This window comes from Camelus dromedarius, chromosome 18 (genome assembly GCF_036321535.1).
Source record: "Camelus dromedarius isolate mCamDro1 chromosome 18, mCamDro1.pat, whole genome shotgun sequence".
Classification (NCBI taxonomy): Eukaryota; Metazoa; Chordata; class Mammalia; order Artiodactyla; family Camelidae; genus Camelus; species Camelus dromedarius.
The window spans coordinates 1,186,111-1,205,308 of NC_087453.1; the positions used below are offsets into that span (position 1 = coordinate 1,186,111).

The 19,198-nt window shown below is 63.3% G+C and overlaps 1 long non-coding RNA gene across 1 annotated transcript; it reads left to right on the forward strand.

The window, feature by feature from the left end:
- The first annotated feature begins 10,474 nt into the window (after nucleotides 1–10,474).
- Nucleotides 10,475–16,799, forward strand: LOC116147340 (uncharacterized). Its single transcript, XR_010384971.1, has 4 exons — nucleotides 10,475–10,907; nucleotides 13,650–13,861; nucleotides 14,385–14,442; nucleotides 16,093–16,799. It is a non-coding gene; the product is annotated as an uncharacterized LOC116147340 (long non-coding RNA).
- Nucleotides 16,800–19,198: the final 2,399 nt, after the last annotated feature.

Consider the following 19,198-nt stretch of genomic DNA (forward strand, 5'->3'; position numbering starts at 1 on the left):
AAAGCAGGACACGGCAGAACACCAGGCCAGGGGCTTGGTCCAGAGCCCCCGTTCTTCTCTACCAGGAGCTGGGAGATTCTGCATCTGCCAATGAGCACAGCTAATGTCTCACTTATGGACACCAGGCCGAGTGTGTTGGCTGCGAAACCCAGTGCGACCCCGGGTGACGGCCGACGGCCTGGGGCTGGGGCTGTCTCGGCAAGCTTGCCGTGAGCCCCCGGTGCCTGCACGTGTGTGCGCACCCGGGGTGCCGGCTCCCCAGCCCTGTGTGGTCTCGGTCTAGCGGACACTGTGCTCCCCTGACACCGCCGCCCATCCCCCACCAGGCGGTCCCCCGGGGGCAGTGGAGGGCCAGCCCCTCCCTCCCCGCGCCACCCCCACGCCCTGTCCAGGGACTGTTCCAGCTGCTCTGTGGTGAATGAGTGATGTCCACACTTAACTGAGGGTTTGAAGGGCACTCGGGGCTGTGTCCACCGTGGGGTCCCCTGTGAAGAGCCCGGCAGCCTGGGACCCGGCTGCCCTGCTTCTCGCAGTAGTCGCCCCAGTTGGTTGTTTCCACTCACTTTGGTAGGTGTTTCTGTGTCCCTTCCCCTCTGCCTCCTGGGGCCTCACTTACCCTCCAGGGCCCCCAACTTCCTTGCAGTGTTTTTCTTTACTCTCTGAAAATGGCCAAGATGCTGAAGTCCCACAAGCCCCAGGCTTCTGAACAGGCTCATGGCTTGGAGGTGCCGGGTGTCCCTCAAGCCCTCCACCCTGCCTCCTCAGGCCCTGTGCTCACCTCCCCCGAAGGGCCCCGGGGAAGCCCTGCCCCAACCTGCAGGCAGCCTGCAGCCCCTGCCACAGGCCGCCCCTGCGGACTCCACAGGAAGAAGGTGGGGCCGCTACCAAGCCCTCGTGACTGCAGTCACATGCAAACTGCATTTACATGAGCACCCCCCCCCCCGCCCCTGCCAGAAAGCAGGCTTGCCCAGGGCAGGGCCTGCACCTGGGCCTGGGCTGCCAGGCCTGGCAAAGACGGCCGTGTCCTGGTGAATTTACCATTTGCTGGAGGAGTGAGGCTGCGGCTGGAGCTGGCCAAGGTTCCGCTGGAACACGCGCCCTCCCACCCCTGGCTCCTGCCTCTCTTCTCACCAGGGTGTGAAAGAACGAGGCTGCAGCTAATACCGTTTGTGCATTTTACGAACCAAACAATTAAATAGGTTTTAAAACATCTGCTGATGGAGTCGCCCCACACAGGGAAGTACACTCAGCATTTTTAAGCAGCAACTGACACGAGGTGTGGGGAATCGCTGCTGGAAACACCAGCAGCCCCGCTGACATCAATAGAAAATCAGCTGCGATGAAAATGCAATGTGTCCAATTAGTTATAATCGGAGCAAACAGTGATGTGGACAAAGGCCGGAGCTCCGTGCGTTCGCCGAGACTCCCGCCTGCAGGAGGCTCTGGGCCACGCCAGCCAGCCTCACCCAGAGAGGTCCCTGGTGGGCGGTGACACACCGACACCGGGGCCAGAGGGTAGTGGTGCCACTGGCGCTGCCCCTGCGCACCACCAGGCCCCGAGCAGCGGCCACCGCCTCGTCCAGGAAGCCCTCCTGCATTTGAGAAGGCCCCAGACCCAGGTGCAGACTCAATGAGCAGGATCGAAACTGAGCACACCCTCACCAGGTGAACGCCACCCCGGCACCCCGGCTGTCCGCGGGCCTGCCCTCCGTGGAGCAGAGGGTGACCTTGGGCTCACGAGCACTATGCATGGGACTGGGGGTCTTCCTCGGCCCCCGAGCCTCAGTTTCCCTCCACAGCGGTGCCAGCGCCACGCAGCCCCTAGTCTCTGCCACTCTGTGCCCTGTCGCCTCTGGCAGCTCTGGAGTCCCCTGGGCACTTGCTCCTCAAGGGCAGCCAGGCTGTTCTTCACAAGCCCTGGTGACCCAGGACCTCAGAGGACGGCAGCCACTTTGGGTGGAAACCGCACAGGACGCCCCCCAGGCGAAGATGTCACTGTCTACAGAGAGCACGCACTACGGCCAGTGTCTCTAGTGAAGGTTGGCACCAAGTACTGCTCAGGGGTGACAGACAGCCCAGACACACCTGCAGCGGAAGACCCTGCCCTGGGGGCCACAGGGCGGGGGCAAAGCTGCACCCCACCCAGTCATCACAGAGACCCAGGCCCCAGGACAGAGGACCTTCCCTCTCCTCTCCGGCCCCGCCCGCACCGCCAGGGCAGGGGGCAGCTCCCAGCCACGTCGTCGCCTCCCCGCGTGGTGCCAGGGCCCCTCCCCTCCCGGCCCAGGGGGTGTGACCGACTCCTCTCTGGATCCATTTTGCGTTTTTCACTAAGGAGTCTTTAAAATTTAAACATAGATAACCTAATATTTCTTCGGCAGCGACATTACCTATTAACACTCAGATTCACCACTGAATTAATTTTTAATTCCAGATTTTGGTTAATTATTAAAATAAATAGCAAAGAATTACGATTATTCCTGAGAGTGTGAGCAGCCCTGGCTGCACCGCGGGAGCCTTCCCGGGGGCTCTGATCCGGCTGCGGGGCCCGGACGGCGAGTCTCGAGGGAGATTCACAGTTAAAGGCCAAAGGAAGCCCCGCACCCCCCAAACAGCCTGTTTCTTATTATCACCAGCGCTGCCCAGCCAGACACCCGACAAGACCCACTTAGCCCAGCGCTAACTTTTCCATTCCCAAAAAAAGTACTATTTCTCAACCCTGATAAAAGTTTAACACAGAGTTGCCCTGGTCTTTAATAAACTTGTCAACAAAAGGGCAGGGCACATCGATGGGCCCCTCCTAGAGATAAATTTTGCCTTAAATAGACCCAAAGAGCCGGAGCGGGGGACAGGCTGGTGGGGGGATGGGGGCATGGGGGGACGCACGGTTGTTTTGCTGTTCTTTGCAAAACGGCAAGATAGGTTTTTGTGTCTTATTACCTCAAAGATACGGCCGAGGTCAAAGCTGGTGTAACCTGAGGAAAGCAGGCCGCTCGGCTGAGAGCCAGATGGGAGCACCCTGAGGGTGGGGAGGGGGCGGTGGATCTGCTGCAAATCAGTGGCCGATGGTCCAGAGATAACAGAAAAGCCACTTGGCACTACCGGGCCTCACAGGACCACACGGCATCCCACCCACGGCAGAGGGGGTTCTGGGCCCACAGGGCTCAGGGCACAGGGACGGCCGTGTCGCTGCGCCAGGCACACCAGCGGGAGGGGCCTGTCCAGCCACCCACAGGCTGGGGCACTGTGGAAGATCCGAGCCGCACAAACAAATAGACAGAGTGTACCTGCCCCCTAGCCCTGCCCGAGTTCCCTGCCCTCCCCCAGCTTGGTGAGGCCTTCAGGGTGGAGAGACATGGACGTGTGGCTGCCTGCCTCCGGGCCCCGGGACCGCTTCCTACACTTTGAGGGGGACCCAGCAGGCCTATATTCTCTCACTCAAGGTCATCCATTCCACTCCACAGGCCTTAGAGGGTGGTTTGAAATTCCACTGTTAGAGAGTCACTTCTTGGGTTATAGATGGAGGGAAAGCAAGCTCCCCTGGAAAGGAGAGTGACAAGCTGCTGGCCCGTGGCTGTGAGGCCTCTGGGGCATGTGGCTGCATCCGACACAGGAGGGAATGGCCAGGGACAGGTTCAGGGAGCGGGGGCTCAAGGGACCCAGGAACAGCGTCTACCTGCTGCAGGAAGGAGCCTGTGGGAAGAGGACCAGGCGGGTCCCCCTGCCTCGCCACACCACGTACACAAAGCCCCAGCCCCTGGCGGGAGTCCTGGCCCTCTCCCACCCTTCGGTAGGCAAAGGCCATGCCATGCTCTGGGACAAAGACCACAGGCGTCCCCAGGTCTGGCCGGGTTTGATGCCCACACCGGGCAGGGGAGGAGGGGGGCACACACGGACGGAGCCGGGGGTGGGGGCTTGGAGCCTCACCGCCCTCTCTGTCGCTGCCACTGCAGCTGCCATCAGGCACTCCGGTGGCAGGCGGGGTGCGAGGGGCCACCCTAGCCTCCCCCGGCCCGGAGTCACCCGAGTTCAGCCTCTCCAACAGGACAGCTGAGAATGTGGACTATTTATACCGGCCGCGGCGGCTGGAGGGGCGCACAGCCCAGTCGCCATATGTGGGCATGAACAACGGGGCGCAGGCCTGCCAGGGGGCCAGGGCCCAGAACAGCGTGTCTGTCCTGGGTGTCCTTCAACCTCCAGAGGCCCCAATGGGCATCCATGATAGGCCCTGGACACAGCTGCCCTCTCCCCTCCCTGCTGTTAAAAATATTCTGGGTCACTGTCCCTCCCACCCCACACTGTCCTCCACCTACTGGCACATGCATACACATGCCTCTGGCCCCAACCGTCCTCACTGGCTCCCACCCCGAGCTAGAGGTTTGACCCCATGGGGGACCCCAGCCTCTCAACCACCAGGTCCTTTGGGTGTCGCCCCGAACAAGGAAAAGCCAGTGACCTCCCCACCCCGTGCGTGTATAGTGGGGCCTTCTTGCTTTGTTCTCTGCCTGGGCTGGACACCAGGGCCCTGGAGGTCCCTCTGCGCCCAGCGTGCCCGGCCCTCACTGTTGCCCGCACCCAGTCGGACCACCTCCCTTGGCCCAGGAAGCACACCTGGCCTGAGACTTAGCGAGGCCTCTGATGCCCTGGGTGGGTCGTTTGAGGAATCTGGCACCTTTGCAAGATCTGCTGCCCCGAGTCTTTCCACCTAAGGAGCAGAGCAGGGCTGTCGGCTGTCAGAGGTGGCCTGCCCTTGAGATGCGCAGCCTGCACACAGCCTGCCTGCCAGCCCAGCCCACAGCTGTGCCTCCACACTGCTCCGCCCCCAGCCCCTCCCTGCTGGCAGCTGGGCCTTCCCAGGGTCAGGGCCAGCCTGGAACTCTGAGCACTAAAAGCAGTCGCCACTGGGCAGCCAGGATCACAGCCCTGGGGCGGCCCAAGCTCTGCCTGGCCGGGTCCTGGGCCAGCTGAGAGAGGCCCAGAGCAAGACACAGGCTGGACCTCCCGGGAGCTGCTGGTGGCCCCCTCTCTTCCCAAAAGGCCTGTCCGCCTCTTCCCATCTGGGAGTCCAGCTCCTGGGGGGTCAGGGACACTGGGCAAGGCTGGGGTCCCTCAGAAACCCCCAGGGGCTCCAGGCTCGGTCACCCCAAGGAGCGGCGGGCCTCAAAGGCCGGGAGCGGAGCTGCAGTGAGGCAGGAGGGCCCTCTGCAATCGGACGTGCAGCAGCCAGCGAGGCTGAGTCAGCACAGAGCTCTCAGACTGAGGGCCTCGGTTGCCCTTTATGCTAAGGTGGCAGCAATTAATGCAAACTGCTGGCCCCGCCCACTGCCCTGGCCCCGCCCACTCCACCTTCCCAGCCCGCAAACGGCTCCAGGCCCCATCGTCCCCGCCGCACCCTGGCCCTAAAATTACTCAGGTTCCCTTATTTTTCATTTAGGGCACTTTAGGGCGGGGGATTTGCAATTCAAGCCATGTTCGCTTTGATTGACGTGGGCTGCGGGTCAGTCTAATCATCTCAAGCAGTTTGTTCTCCAACAGGACGTTTTCCACCGGAGGCTGCCAGTTTCAGAAGAGACCGCTAATTCGCACCCCAAGACGCCGCCACCGGCCGCCCCCACCCAGCTGGGAAGCCTCGGCAACGAAGTGCTTCCTTGCACCTGACGCACCATCCAGCAGGAGCCACCGGCCGCCCCTCAGAAGCAGAGCCACACTGTGCGAGGCACCTGGCCCTCCGTGCAAAGCACAGCTGCGCACGCCTCGACCCTCCCCCGACCCGGAGCTGGCCGTCCTCCAGCGCGGGAGTCTCGCTCGGAGCGAGGCTGGAGTCTGCGGGCCGCAGCACAGGAGAATCGCACTGAGATGGCCCCACCACTCTTCGACTGTTTCCACCTGCGGGAGTGGGGGCCTGCTGCCCCATGCCAAATCCCCAGAGTGTTTTCAGAAAATTCAGGAGCCACCCCTCTCTCAGAGCACAGAGAAAGGGGCACTGGCCCCCTCGTCCAACCTGGGTTTCTCCCCACAGCCGCACAAAACCCACCTGGGGCCCCATGACATCAGGCAAGCCCCCCGAATGTGGGGCCATCCCGCTTGCGCCCTGCCCGGCACAGCCAGCTTCTTTTCCCTCTGCTGGAGTCCTAGAGCCCCGAGGTCAGCGTGTCTGGGTGGGTACCTGTCCAGCAGAAGCCCTCCGGGCAGAGCACAGACACCGTTCCCTCCTGCCTCTGCACTCCTGGACACAGAAAGGCCCAAGACCCTACTCGGAGGAACCCACCCTTGCTAGCGGGGTCCTCGCCAGCTGCCCCCCTGGAGAGCCAAGAGCTGCAGCTTTGAGTACAGAACATCCCAGCGGGGTCAGTGTCACAGAGAGGCAGCAAGACCACTGCGCAAGGGGTGCACGCCAGGAAGGGGCTCTGCCTGCTGCAAGGAGGCGTCCGAGGGCTGCCCACTTTTAACTCGGCAGATGAGAGACCCGCGGTGACTTACGGCTCAGAGGGCCATGCCTCTTCTCTCTGCAAACTCTCCAGTTTTACTGCTCAGCCAAACCTAATTCCAAAACACTAATGCTTTTATTTAAACACCACATCCTGCCATAAAGCCTTAATGTGCAGCGGGACGCGTCGAGGGGGAGAGAGCGCGTGTCTGCGGCCGGCCTCTGTGGCTGCACCCGGCTACTTCCCTCCCTGTGGCCGGAGCTGGAAGCGGGCAGGGCAGAGATGACCTTCCCGGGCATGCTGAGCTCTGGGCCCAGGGGCCGGAAGGAAGGCAGTGCCTGAGGACAGGCCTACCTCCCCGCTGTGGGTGTCAGCGGAGCCAGAGGTGGTGAGACCTGAAAACTGGGCAGCGGCCCCAGGCCACCCAGCCCTCCTGGACCCTCAACTACCATCAACTCCTTGGAAGGTGGGAGCCACATGCAAGCTTGGAACTGCCCACACCTCCTTGTCCCCTGGCTCCTTGGAGGGGCCTGAGTGGCTCAGGGAACCTGGCTGCCCCCAGACCTGCTCACCCCCTCCTCCCCCAGCCCACACTCCACCCAAGAGCCAAATTCCTGCCAAAGGTCAGTGCAGGAAGGGCTGGGTCACCTGCCATGGGTCTGGGCATCAGTGCTAGGAAAGGCAGAGCTGACACACACTCTGGGAAAACAGCCCTGCGGCCCACGGAGGACTCACCCCAGGCTGCAGATGCCACCGCTCCAGCAGCCAGAAGGGGACAGGGACCCCCTCCCACAGCTGCCCAGCCCCCGCCAGCTGCCCTAGAACCCCTGCCCTTTGCCTCCCCAGAGAAGGGCCGGCACTGCGGAGACAGGCTTCAGAGACCAGTCACAGAACCTGCCCTTGTCCCCTGGGCAGTCCTGGTCCAGCCGTGGGACCTTCAGGACGTCACCCTGCCCCCGTCCTGACTGAGACCTGGCTGGTGGCAGGGCAGGTGAGTGGTCCTGGTCTGCACGATGCCAGCCCGTGTGACCCAGCTGTCCTTCCTAGCACAAAGCGCTTCCAACCAGAGTTGCTAAACACAGAGGAGAGCAGTGTGGGGCTTTGACAGGAGTGGGGCGGGAGGCAGGCCGAGGTGAGAGACACACAGCCCCTTTGGTTTCTTGTCTGAAGCTTCACAGGCACCCGAGATGCCTCAAAATGCTGGTCTGTGGATTTCAGAGCATGGGCCGGGCTCAGGGCTGCAGGTGCCTCTAAGCCCCCAGGAGGCCAAGCTATGAGACACTGTGCCTTGCAGGCGGCCTGAGAGCGAAGACCAAGTGTCTTTCCCTCAAAAAGCCTCTCGCGTGTGCCCGTGAGTCCCTCCCCTCCCTGCGGCCGCCCAGCCGATGGGGAACAAGCTGCTTTGCTTGCCCTCTGAGTGGTTTTCAGCCCCCATCATGCAGACAGCCCTTTCTGCTGGAAAATGACCCCTTCTGGGGGGGTCACTGTCACCAAGTGACACGCCAGGGCCACTGCCACCCCACGTTCCTCAGCCAAGGCCTCGCACCCCCAGCCCCTGCATGTCCCCCCGCCCCGGGCGGACCCCACGCCTGCCACAGGCCGCCTTCCCTCCGCCGCAGTCAGCACGCTGAATATTTAATGTCTGATGAACGCTTCCACCTGCTGACACAGGCAAAGTGACAGAACAATACCGGCGGGGACAGGCCGGCCACTGACACACAGGCGGCCTTCCACCAAGGCCTGCCCCGGGCGGCCCCTGCCTCCGGTGAGAGGGCCCTGACCTGGAACACACACTTCTCTACATTCCATAGCGTAGCAGGTCCATATGGGCACGTAAAGAAGTATGTTTCCCAAGCAGGTAGTTCAATGGGCGCAGTCTGTGGGCTGGGGGTCCCCGGGGGAGAGAGAAGGCTGTGGGTTCCCAGGGGGTCCAAGCCCCGGAGCCTCCCGGTGCGTGGAGCCCGCACACCCGCTGCCGCAGCCCTGCTCGTCACCCGGGCTCCACGGCCCCCTGCCCGGCTCTGACCTCCGCGTCCCTCTGTCCCCCTCCCACAGGCACACACCCAGTTCAGAAGGGCAGAGAGACCGTGCGCTCCAGAAAGACTCACGCGTCCCTCCGATCGCCCCCACAGTCGTTTAGTTTTGCATCAATGACACAAGAAAGGAGTCAGGCTGCCACCTCCCACCCTCGCCCCGAGAAGGGTGTGACTTTCCCTCCCCGAGACGGTGCCCGGGCCTCCGCCAGCACCCTTCCTCTCCACCGGGGCACCCCTGTCCTGCCGCTCAGGAGGACCTGGCCACAAGCGGTCAGGGAACAGGCGGCCAGAGCCAGCAGGGAGCCTGGCCCCCCTCCCCATAAGTGCAGATGATTGAGAGGTGGACAGGCCTTACCTGGGCAGCTGGGTGGCTTCCCGGGCGGGTCCCTGGTGATTCAGTCTCCCAAGAGCCAGCGCCCATGAGGGCGGGGCTTGTGCCTCTGTCTTTGAAGATGTGCTGAGAAGGGCAGTTGCAGGTGGACCCTGTGTCCCTGGAGGGCGGCTGGGAGCTACTGAGAAGTGGCCTGTGCTGCAGCCAGCTTCCCCGCGCCTTGGCCTGACCATGGAGCAGACGCCCAGCCGGCGAGGGACTGGTGCCGGCTTGGCTCCCCCACTCTGGCCGCCGCCTCCTCTGACTCCCTCCCTCCCTCCCTCCCTCTCTTCACCCTTTCTCTCCCCTTCACTCCTGGTGCATCACCACCTGAAACGATGCTTGCGCCAGCGGGCGGCTCGCTCTGGCATCCGGGGTGGCCCAGGCACCCAGGCGGCCGGACCTCACCTGGCTCTTTGTGGCCTGCGCCCAGCCTCCGCCGGGCCTGATCAATACCAATTTACAGTCAAACGCAGGGGCCGCCTTCCTGTTAATGAGTTTCCCCTGAGCTCACTGCTTCTAATGAACCCGTTAAAGAGGGTTTAAGTAAACTTAGCAAGCGGCAAACTAAGCACTTTGGAATATTTAATTGTATCGATATTATTTTCCACTGCATTTCAAAATTTCCCTGTGATGGAGCAGGAGAGGCCCCTCGGCCCCCTCACTTTCTATGGCCACCACGAAGCCAGGAGGTTGAAGACCACGGAGACCTGAAGGAGAGCGACGGGACCTCGGTCAGGTCCCCACCACAGGGAGGGGCACCGCCCCAGCGTGAGGTGCTTGGGGAGCCAGAGGAGCCGTCGGGTTGTCAGGAGCAGCAGGGGCGGAGGCCTCGCCGTGGCCCAGGTAAGGCCCACAGGTGACTGGCGGGGCCTGGAAGGGGGGTGTCACTGACTGCAGGACACACCTGGGGGCCAGGAGCCAGGCCAGGAGCAAACACAGAGGGTCTGCACTCTGGGCCCAGGTCTTGTGTGGCTGGGAGCTGACCCTGGCCTGAGGACGAGGCCCTGGGCCAGAGTGGACTTCCAATTCTTCCTCCATCAGCAAGATGAGATCCGGGGTGACCCTGCCCACCCCTCCCCACTGAGCAGCCCACTGGTCCCTGCAGATGGGCCAGAAGGGTGTCCAGATGCAGCCACCACCCTGGGCAGGGCAGGGTCTGCAGAGCCTGCATCACACAGAGGCAACTGAGCAATTTCTCGAGTCCCTGGTCTTGGCAGCTGCACCGGGCACGGCCGGGCTGGCGTTTACACGGGGGGCGGGGCATGGTCAGGGCTCCGGGGGGGCACCCCCACTAACAGGAAAGAGCTACCAGCAGAAGGACATGGCGGCGCAACGTCCCATCTCTGTGTGACTGTGCTGTCTGTCATCTTCATGGAGCCAAGGATAACAAAGGGAAACTGAGACAGCTCTGGGCCCCCCACTTCTCCTCAAGCCCCTCGAGGTGCCCCTAGAGAGCCTTGAATGAAGTCTAAGGTTCCTCTCCACCCTCTGACAAATGAGGCCTCGGGTTCTGGGAAGAGTGGCCCAGACTCAGGCCTGGGACGCCCCCCTCGCCCCCACCCCCAGGCGTTTATATGGATGGTGTCTGGAGGTCAGAGGGAAGTTGGGAGCCCCCAAGGGCAGGAGAGTCACCCCAGTTCCAGCCAGAGCCCCCACGAGCTTCTGTCCACTCAAAAATGAACCACAGCCACTTTTGAAAAAGTTTCCCTGCTTGATGGAAAAGGAGGACCCAGTCACCTCTAAGGGCACCCTGTGAGGGGCAGTGAGCTGACCCCGGGCCCCAGGCCTCGGCTGGAGCTCTCCAGCTGTGAATGCTCCCAGCTCTCAGCCCCCAGCCCAGCGGAGGTCGCGATCTCTCGCCAAGACCACCTGGCTGCTTCCCCTCCAGCCCCCAGTCTCCGCCCACATGTGCCCCCGCTGTGCACGCCCAGCACAGGGAAGCTCCCTACCCTGACCCTGGCTGTGAGAGCCGCAGAAGTCCAGAGTCCCCACCTGGGGGAGCCTCGCCATGTCCTCTGCTCCAGGACCCTTGCCCCCAGCACCTCCACCATTATTGCTGCAAGTTCCAGGGTAAGTTTCGCCACACTTGCGTCTGCTCTGCGCTTTGTTGCAGGTTAATCACGCCCTCCCCGCCGAGGACCCCAACCCGGCACCCGACCCCCAGGCACCCTCAGGGCGTCCGGAACTACCGCTTCCTTGCAAAATGCCCGCATGTCAAAGTTCGTGCATCCCGGTTGGACGCGCCCTCCCGGCCCTGTTGGCTGCTGGCTCTGCAGTTTTCCAAATGCGGACGATGCCGCGAGCCAAGAGAAAACTCCAAAGCACCCCCCGGCTGGAGCCACGCGGCGCCAGCACGACAGCTCCCACCTCGCCGGCGGGCACACCCCCACCGCGGCAGCCGGCAAGTTTGCGGGGGCCGCCCGGGCGGGCTGAGCGGGACTCACCGCGGAGCCCCTCCAGCCGGGCTGGCGACAGCGGCCGCGGGCGCAGGGTCGCGGCTCCTGGGTACGATGCGCCCCGTGCGGCTCCCAGGGAGATGCTGCAGCCGTGGCAGCACCATCCACCTTCTCCCGGAGCCAATCGTGAATGCAGAGGTGGGGGAGGCCGGAGCTCTCAATGCGTCCGCACTTGGGGGGCGGGGGGGGGAGCAGAGAGAAAGAAGACACCAGGCACCCCCTCTCCGCACCCTTGCCCTTCCCCCAGCCCTCCTGCAGTAGCAAAGACTTAGCAGAGAGGGAGATCTTGAGAGAGAGAGAGAGAGAGAGAGAGAGAGGGAGAGAGGTGCAGGGGCGGCAGGCTATGCGGAGTTCAGGAGAGCGACCTTTCCGCCGCACACCTTGAGCGCTCCCTGCCTGGGCTGTGTCTGCAGGACGCTTCTGCACCCCGCTGGGGTCAGCACAAGGTAGAGGTCAGGTGAACAAAAGGGGAAGGTCCCGTGGGCTGCAGGCTCACACAGGCAAACGGCTGACCGCACGCGAGACCCACACGGGCCGGGGGAGGGGGGGAGGGGAGGGAGTGGAGGGCCGACCCGAGAGGCCAGCGCGGGCGTGGGCCCCCCCTCGGATCAGGAGCCGGCCTCACCTTTGCAGTCCTTATATACCCGGCCAAGCATCCCAAACACGCGCCCCGGCCAAGTGGCCCCCTCAGGCTGTGCTCCCTGACCATATTTAGTCAAGCAGGGGAAAAAATAGCCTGTCAGCTGGGCCGCGGCTGGCCGGCCACCGGGAACAGGGTGGGTGCGCCAGCGCCATTGACGGCCGGTCCTGGGCCCAGGCTGCCGTCCGTCCGCTGCCCCTCCCGGCCCCTCCCCACGGGCCTCCCACCGGCTGTCCCTGCCCTGCCGTCCCCCTGCTATTTTTAGTCCAGCCCAGTACAGAGGCGCCTCGCGCAGCCAGGCAGCAACCTCTCTGGCCAGGCAGACCGTTCCTAGGGGTGCTCCAGGGGGACCCAAGTGGCCCCTCCATATCCTGGGCCTCCAGCTGGCTGGATCCCACCAGTGCCTCCTGGGCTTTGTCCCTTTGCCCAGAATTGGGGCCCAAATCAGGTGGTGAGGGAGCTCCCAGGCTCCCCAAGTAATAAGGACAGGTCACCTTGGACAGAGTGCTTGCTGCCCTCCACCCAGGCCTGCAGCTGGGGCTGCATGTGCGTGGGACACCCCGAGTCCACGCACTGGTTGAGCTCGGGCACCCCCACCCTGGGCTCACGCCTACATGATGTAATGGTTGCGTGCCGAGCGTAGCCTGCAGGAACCATCCTTGCAAGGCCAGGACGCAGAGACCAGTCGTCCCCCCTAATGTGTGGGCAGGTCTCTTTGCCTCTCTGGGGCCCCCTAGGACCAGGATGGGGGGCTGTAATAACAGGATGGACCCATTTCCCCAAAATCCAGGTGCAGTTTACACGGGGAGAGGCGGGGAGCAGTTGGCATCCCTGATCCTGGAGTTTTGCCCTGGAGAGGCCTATTGCTCCGGAAGGCCATTCCACACCCTTCATTTCCCAAACACTGCAGGCCTGGCCCAGCCAGGGACCTGTTCAGTGGGGGGTGTCTGTGCCTTTCGGAGTAGGTTCCCCTGTGCCTGACCCCCCAGGACATGCCGGGCCAGGCCCTGGAGCACAGGGTCCCAGCCTGGGGACCTGGGTGTGGTGGGGATGCTTTGTGGCTCACCCTCTGGATCTAGCCCTTCCCTACAGCAGCACAGGGCAGAGAAGGGAGGGCCGCACATCCCAGCCTTGTCCTTTAAGGCCGGGAGGAGGGGCAGGGCAGTGGAGGGGCCCTGGGGCAAGAGCAGGCCGGGGGACGGTAGTGGGCTTGGGGAGGTGGGGCCAGGCCGGAGCCCAGTGGGCCAGCACCCTTGGGAAGCTGTAAGTGGCTGGGAGGCCCAGACTGGCAGACTTTGCTCCCAGAACCACAGGCCCAGCCAAGGGGTCCTTGGTTCACCCCGAGAGAAGCAGGAACCCTGGGAGGTTTCAAGCTGCCCTTGTTCAAATGCGTTTCTGGGAACCTCCTGCTGACAGTGGGAGGGCAGCCAGTATGAGGGGCAGCCCTGCACGTGCTCACCACAACCGCCGCCCACGGCCTCGTTCTCCGCCCGCCCCGCATCCTCTCCTCCCTGCCTCCCTCTCCGGGCAGCAGGTGGGCTCGGGAGGGAGGACCCACAAAGGTTGGGCAGGGAGGGAGGGTCAGGGCAGCCAGGGACCCTTGGCTGGGCCTGAGGTCGGGGCCAGCCCACCCTGTAAGTGATGCTCCTGGCAGTGGGGGAGGGGTGCAGAGTGGGCTCGGCCGTAAATCAGCCCCAGAATCACCCTCTCTCACAGTGGCAGCGCGGCCCTCACAGACCCTGGTGGGGTGCAGGGCCCTCTTCCCAGGAGAAGGGCTGGTGTGAGTGGCTGGTCCCAGCGGTCCCCAAGATCCCCAGGACAAAGCTATATGACAGGACGTGCATTCATTCACCCACGCCACCGGCATCGAGGGAACTCCAGGAGCTTTTCTGTGGATTATCTCTTGATCTTCAAAGCACCCCTGAGAGGTGGGTACCCTGCTGTCCTCACTGTACTGGGGATGAGCAGGGCTCAGAGGGGGAGCTGACTGGCCTGAGGTCACACAGCTGAGGGCAGAGCTAGGCAGCATCGCGTCGGGACAGTCCAGCCACTGCTCCCGCCCAGCTGCCTCCCAGGCCCCCTCGTGGGGGCAGTAAAGATGGACCCAGTGTCAGCTGTGTTGGACGCTGAGTGTTGTAGAAGCGTGGGCAGCAGCCACGGGCCCCCTGGACCTGTCCCCCGGCTCCTCAGGGGGGGTGGCAGGTGGCACGATGGCGTTTCCCAAGCAAGGGTGGATAAAGCAGCAGCCGGAGAGCCGCCAGCCTGCCTCCTTGCTCACTCCTGCTCGCGGCCACGTGGGGCCAGCCGCGCGTGCCCAGTGGAAGGTTCCGCCGTGGCCGGACGTGTTGCACTCACCCCCAGGGCCACGGCGCCGCCCCAGGCTGCTGAGATCTCGAGCTGGGGCTGGCGTAGCTGCTGACTCAAATGCTCAATTTGATGTGATTTTGTTAGTTTCAGTCGCCACCTGTGAGCGATGCCTACTGTGCTGGGCAGTGGGAGACAGAGGACGGTGAGTGTCATGGAGGTCCAGACGCCCGCAATGGGGAGCAGGGAGGGCGCAGTCTGGGGAAGGTGTGGTCTTGTAGGTCAGAGGTCAAGTGAGGCCTCTATGGGAGGTATACGGGGGCCCAAGGGATGTCAGAGTGCAGTGAGCAAATGTCTGGGGAGGAACACCCAGGCAGAGGGCACCGGGAGCACACGGGCTGGGGCGGGAGCATCTGGCTGTGCTGGGACAGCAAGGGGGCGGGAGGGCAGGGCAGCAGTGAGGGTGGACTTGCCCACGGCCGGGGCCAGGGCCGACCGGGGTGAGGCTGCTCAGGTGCAAATGCTGCAGGTGCGAGGGGGTCCGGGGAGCTGGCTGGCCAGGGTACCCGGGCCACCAGGGCCGATGACAGTCCAGTGAGGCCCAGGTGTGGTGGGGGGAGGCACTGAGGCTCTGGCCAGCCCCTGAGAGTTTGCGCACGAGATCCGCTGACCAAGCAGAGGTGTTCACAGAGAAGGAGGGGGTCTGGTGCGTGGTCCCCCAGGGGAATAGGGTGCCTCTCCTGCGAAGGGGTTGGAGGAGGAGGGGGAAAGGGCAGGTCGGATCTTTGCCTGGTGGGAGAGGCTCTGCCCGATGGCTTGGAAACTGGCCTGCCCTCTATGGAGCAGGAGGAACCTGCCCGGCTACGGAGGGGAACTCCCTACTCAGAACCTGCTGCAAATCTCAGAAAGGGTCCCTGGGGTTTGGCCTGGGGAGCAACTCCTGGTGAGAAGCCTCCAGAATTTGGATAACCTGAGGCAGGTGCCTTTCTGGGTCACAGGACCCGTCACCTGGTGAACCCCTCACCCCCTGAGCCGAGAAGAGGGGGAGCGTTGCTGGAGAGCAGTGATTTCCTGGAAGCACGGAGGACAGTAATGGAGCTGGGAGGGCCCCCAGGAGCAGTGGCTTCTGCCTGAGAGCATTTCCTGAAGCTCCATCCCTGGGGGCACAGGGTGGGGGCGGGGGCTGGGCAGGCAGGCCTCACGGGCATCCAGCACATCTACCAGCCTGGGAAGAGGGAGGGGTGCAGGCAGTGCCCTCTGGGCCCCACCAGAGCCAGGTTCCAGCCTCACCGAGGCCCTCAGGGGCCTGAGTGCAGCAGGGGCAGTGACAGCCCCTCTGACCTCTGGGTGGAGAGGAGGCTGAGGTGTGGACAGAGCCCCTGACCGAGGCCTCAGACCAGGAGGGCCCCCAGATAGGATCACTGTCTCACACGCCAGAGGATCTAATGAGTAGATGGATGAACGAATGAATGAGTGACTCAACCAATGGCTCCAACTGTCCCTCCGCCACTGGGCAGCTGTGGCAGTGGGGAGCACGTGGTGGGGCTGGCAGAGTGCGGCTGGACCCATGTCAGTGTGTGCTCAGCTTTGGAGGTGGGGGCAGTGAGGCTGGGGTCTTATTGGTAGAGGATGGGGGCAAGGCAGTGCCAGTGCCCTTGGAGGGCCAGGCCCGGTCAGAAGGAGGAAGCCCCTCACCCCTGCCTGGGCACACCCCACCACAAGGTGTCCAGAGCCATTTGGAGCGTTATTCCCCAGTCAGTCAGCGGCTGTCCCCTCCGACAAGACTCTGCTCTTCCACGAATCTTTAAGCAAAACAAAATGAAACCTATGCTTTATTTTTAAATTTCACTTATAGTTTCAGACAACAGGTGACACTCTCCCGGCAGCGGCCTCTCTGTTCCGATGCGCCCAGGCTACCCCACGGAGCAGGTGCGGAGCACCTGGGGACGTCTCTCCGGGGGCCGCGGAAGACGCTCACCGCCACCCGTCACCAGGGAAACGGCCGCGGGGAACACCGCCCCAATACCCCGGGATGGCTATAAAACACAAAAGCCCCAAACTGGAAAATGACAAGTGTTGGCGAGGATGTGGCGAAATCTGAACCTCACAAGTTGCCGCTGAGAATGGGAAATGGTGCAGCCGCTGTGGAGAACGGCCGGCAGCTCCTCAGAAAGGGAAACAGCGCACGCAGCAATCCCACCCCACGCTCCGTGCCCCGGAGTGAGACAAGGACCCAAACAGAGACCCCGTGTGCGCTCACAGCAGACCGCGCTGGGCCCGAGGCCGGCGCCTCGCCGGCTGTGGTGCGGGTGGACCTGGAAGGCCCAGTGCTGAGTGCGGGGTCAGACCTGGAGTCCACAGACACGGAGCAGACGGGGCTTGTTGGGGCCTGGGGGAGGGGGAGACAGGCCACTTGGTGGGAACCAGGCCGCCTCCGGGGGAGGAACGCTCTGGAACCAGAGGGAGGTGGTGCTTGGTCAACACTGTGACTGTGCCAAATGCAGCTGAACTGTTCACTTTAAAACGATGAATTTTATGTTACGAGAATTTCACCTCAATTAAAAAACAACAAGAAAACAGAAGTGGAGCTCAGGGTCCAGCCCCACGCCCTCTCCCCATTGACCCTTGTGGCCTGGACACAGGGCCACTTGGACTGCAGCACAGGCGCCTGATTGTGAAGGCCAGGCTCCTGCTCTCCTGGGACCTGAATGGGGGGGACCCCAGCTTCACCTCTCCCAATACCCCGATACCTGGCTCTCCCACAGATGAGAGCAGAAAGGAGGGAGGTGGGGGGGGAGGGAGATAGGGGGAGGAGGGGAGGGAGGATGGCCAGGGAGATGGAGGTGGCTGCTGCCTCTCTTGGCTAAGGACAGCCATCTAAGGACCACAGCCATAGATTTTTGGGGGACTGTAAGAGATACCACACTGCCAAGCACAGTCTGCTGCTGGAATATTCCCTGTGGGGTGGACAGAATAATGCCCCACAAAGAGGTCCACATCCTGATCCCCAAAACCTGTGAGTGCATCACCTTCTCTGAATGCAGCTTCTCTTCTGCCTGGATGGCAGGACCACAAACCCAGAAGCTCCGAAGGCAACATCCTTTGTGGGGGGCGTGGGCTGCACTCGGCAGGGGGCGTGCACATCGGCCTGCAGGGCTTCTCATAGCCTTTCCGAGGCCAGTGCCAGTGTGCACTTGGAGTCCCCAGCAGCCCAGGCTCAGCTGACCACCCCCTGCTCACCAGACACCCTCGCCACCCCAGCATACACAGACGCGTGACATCTGGGGGAGCTCAGAGGAGGTGAGGCATGGTGGGTGCCCGCGGAGCAGAGCCCAGGGCGACATGCCCATGGAGCGAGGCAGGAGGACCACGACCTCTGTGCCTGGGAGGTCTCCTGCTGCCAGACCTCAGTGCCCACACCCCGAAATGCACATGTGCACACAGGCACGCGCTCACCCGCACATGTGCGCACACAGGCAGCAAAACAAATGTGCGTACGTTAGCGCGTGGCAGTGGGGAAGCCTCCCTGATAGCTCGTAGAGAAAGTTACATTTCATTGCCGTGACGTCAGCCGAGAGCAGTTTGTTTCCAGAGACACCCCACCCAGAATGGGGGCAGCTGTACCGTCATGGAGACTCGGGGGGGGGGGCAGCTGTACCGTCATGGAGACTCGGGGGGGGCAGCTGTACCGTCATGGAGACTCGGTGGGGCAGCTGTACCGTCATGGAGACTCGGGGGGGGGCAGCTGTACCGTCATGGAGACTCGGGGGGGGCAGCTGTACCGTCATGGAGACTCGGCGGGGGGCAGCTGTACCGTCATGGAGACTCGGGGTGCTTTAGGGGCTTGGCCACATGGCACCACTTAGGGCCCCCGTGAGGGCCAGTGCAGTTTGGGGCTAGCAGGGAGGCCTCAAGATGAGCCCCCACCAACCCAGAGCTCCTGGGGGAGGTAGAGGAGGGCCCTGGAGGGAAGGGGGCACTGGAGCAGGGTGCTGGGGCTCCAGGCCGAGCCCCAAGTCCATGGGCTCACCAGGGCTGAGGGCGGAGACTGGCCGGCCTCTTCCCCGCCTCCGTCTCCTCCCGGTCCCCCGTGGCAGCGTGCGCCGGGGTAGCGGGGGATTCTCCACCTGCAGAAGCCTCGCCCCTGTTGGGGACTCACATAGACTCCCCTCAGAAGAAAACGAACTGCCAGGAGAAATCGGGGAAGATGGAGCCAGCTGGGCTGCTCCGAGCCCACCCCTGTGCCCCCGCCCCTTCCTCGCAGACGCACCCGCGGAGGGGCCCTCAGCACCCCACTGCCCTCGGCATCACCCCTGGGACAAGGCCTGTGCCCCTGCCTCGCCCATGACTGGTCCTACAGGAAACAGGAGGCAGAAAGGCGAGGAGGGGTCTGGCCCCTCACCCTCTGGGCCCAGGGGCCCTTGGGGAAGTATTTTTCTGGGCTGAGGGACAGATGCCCGTCTCCAGGGAGAAGGAAGCACCTGAGTATGAAAAGCTGGAGACGGGCAGGGGTGGGGGTTTCAGGGCCGCTTCTGGCTGCATTCTAAGAAACCCTGCCTGAGATGCAGAAACTCATCGCAGCAGAAAGCTTTCCTGGCTCCTGCAGTGATGCAGAACAAGCTGTGAGACAGGCAGGTCCTGACGCCCAGCAGAGCCGGGGGCCTGGGGAGCTGGCGGCCCCCGTCCGGTGGGCTGCCTGCCGGTTCCGAGGGCTCCCGCCTCATCAGTCATCATCGTTTGTCCCAGTCACTTCAGGGCTGGGGGGCCCGGCAGGGGGCCCGATCCATTCTTCCGGGAGTCTGGGGATGCTCAGAGCGAGAAGGACATGGCTTCAGGGTCCAGGGGACCAAGGAGGTGGCTCTGGTGGGAGGGCTGGTCTCGCGGCCGCAGCTGCGCTGGGAGGAGATGGAGGGTTTCAGACGACGGTGTCTGCCGTCATCCTGCGTTTACCAGCAGAGTCC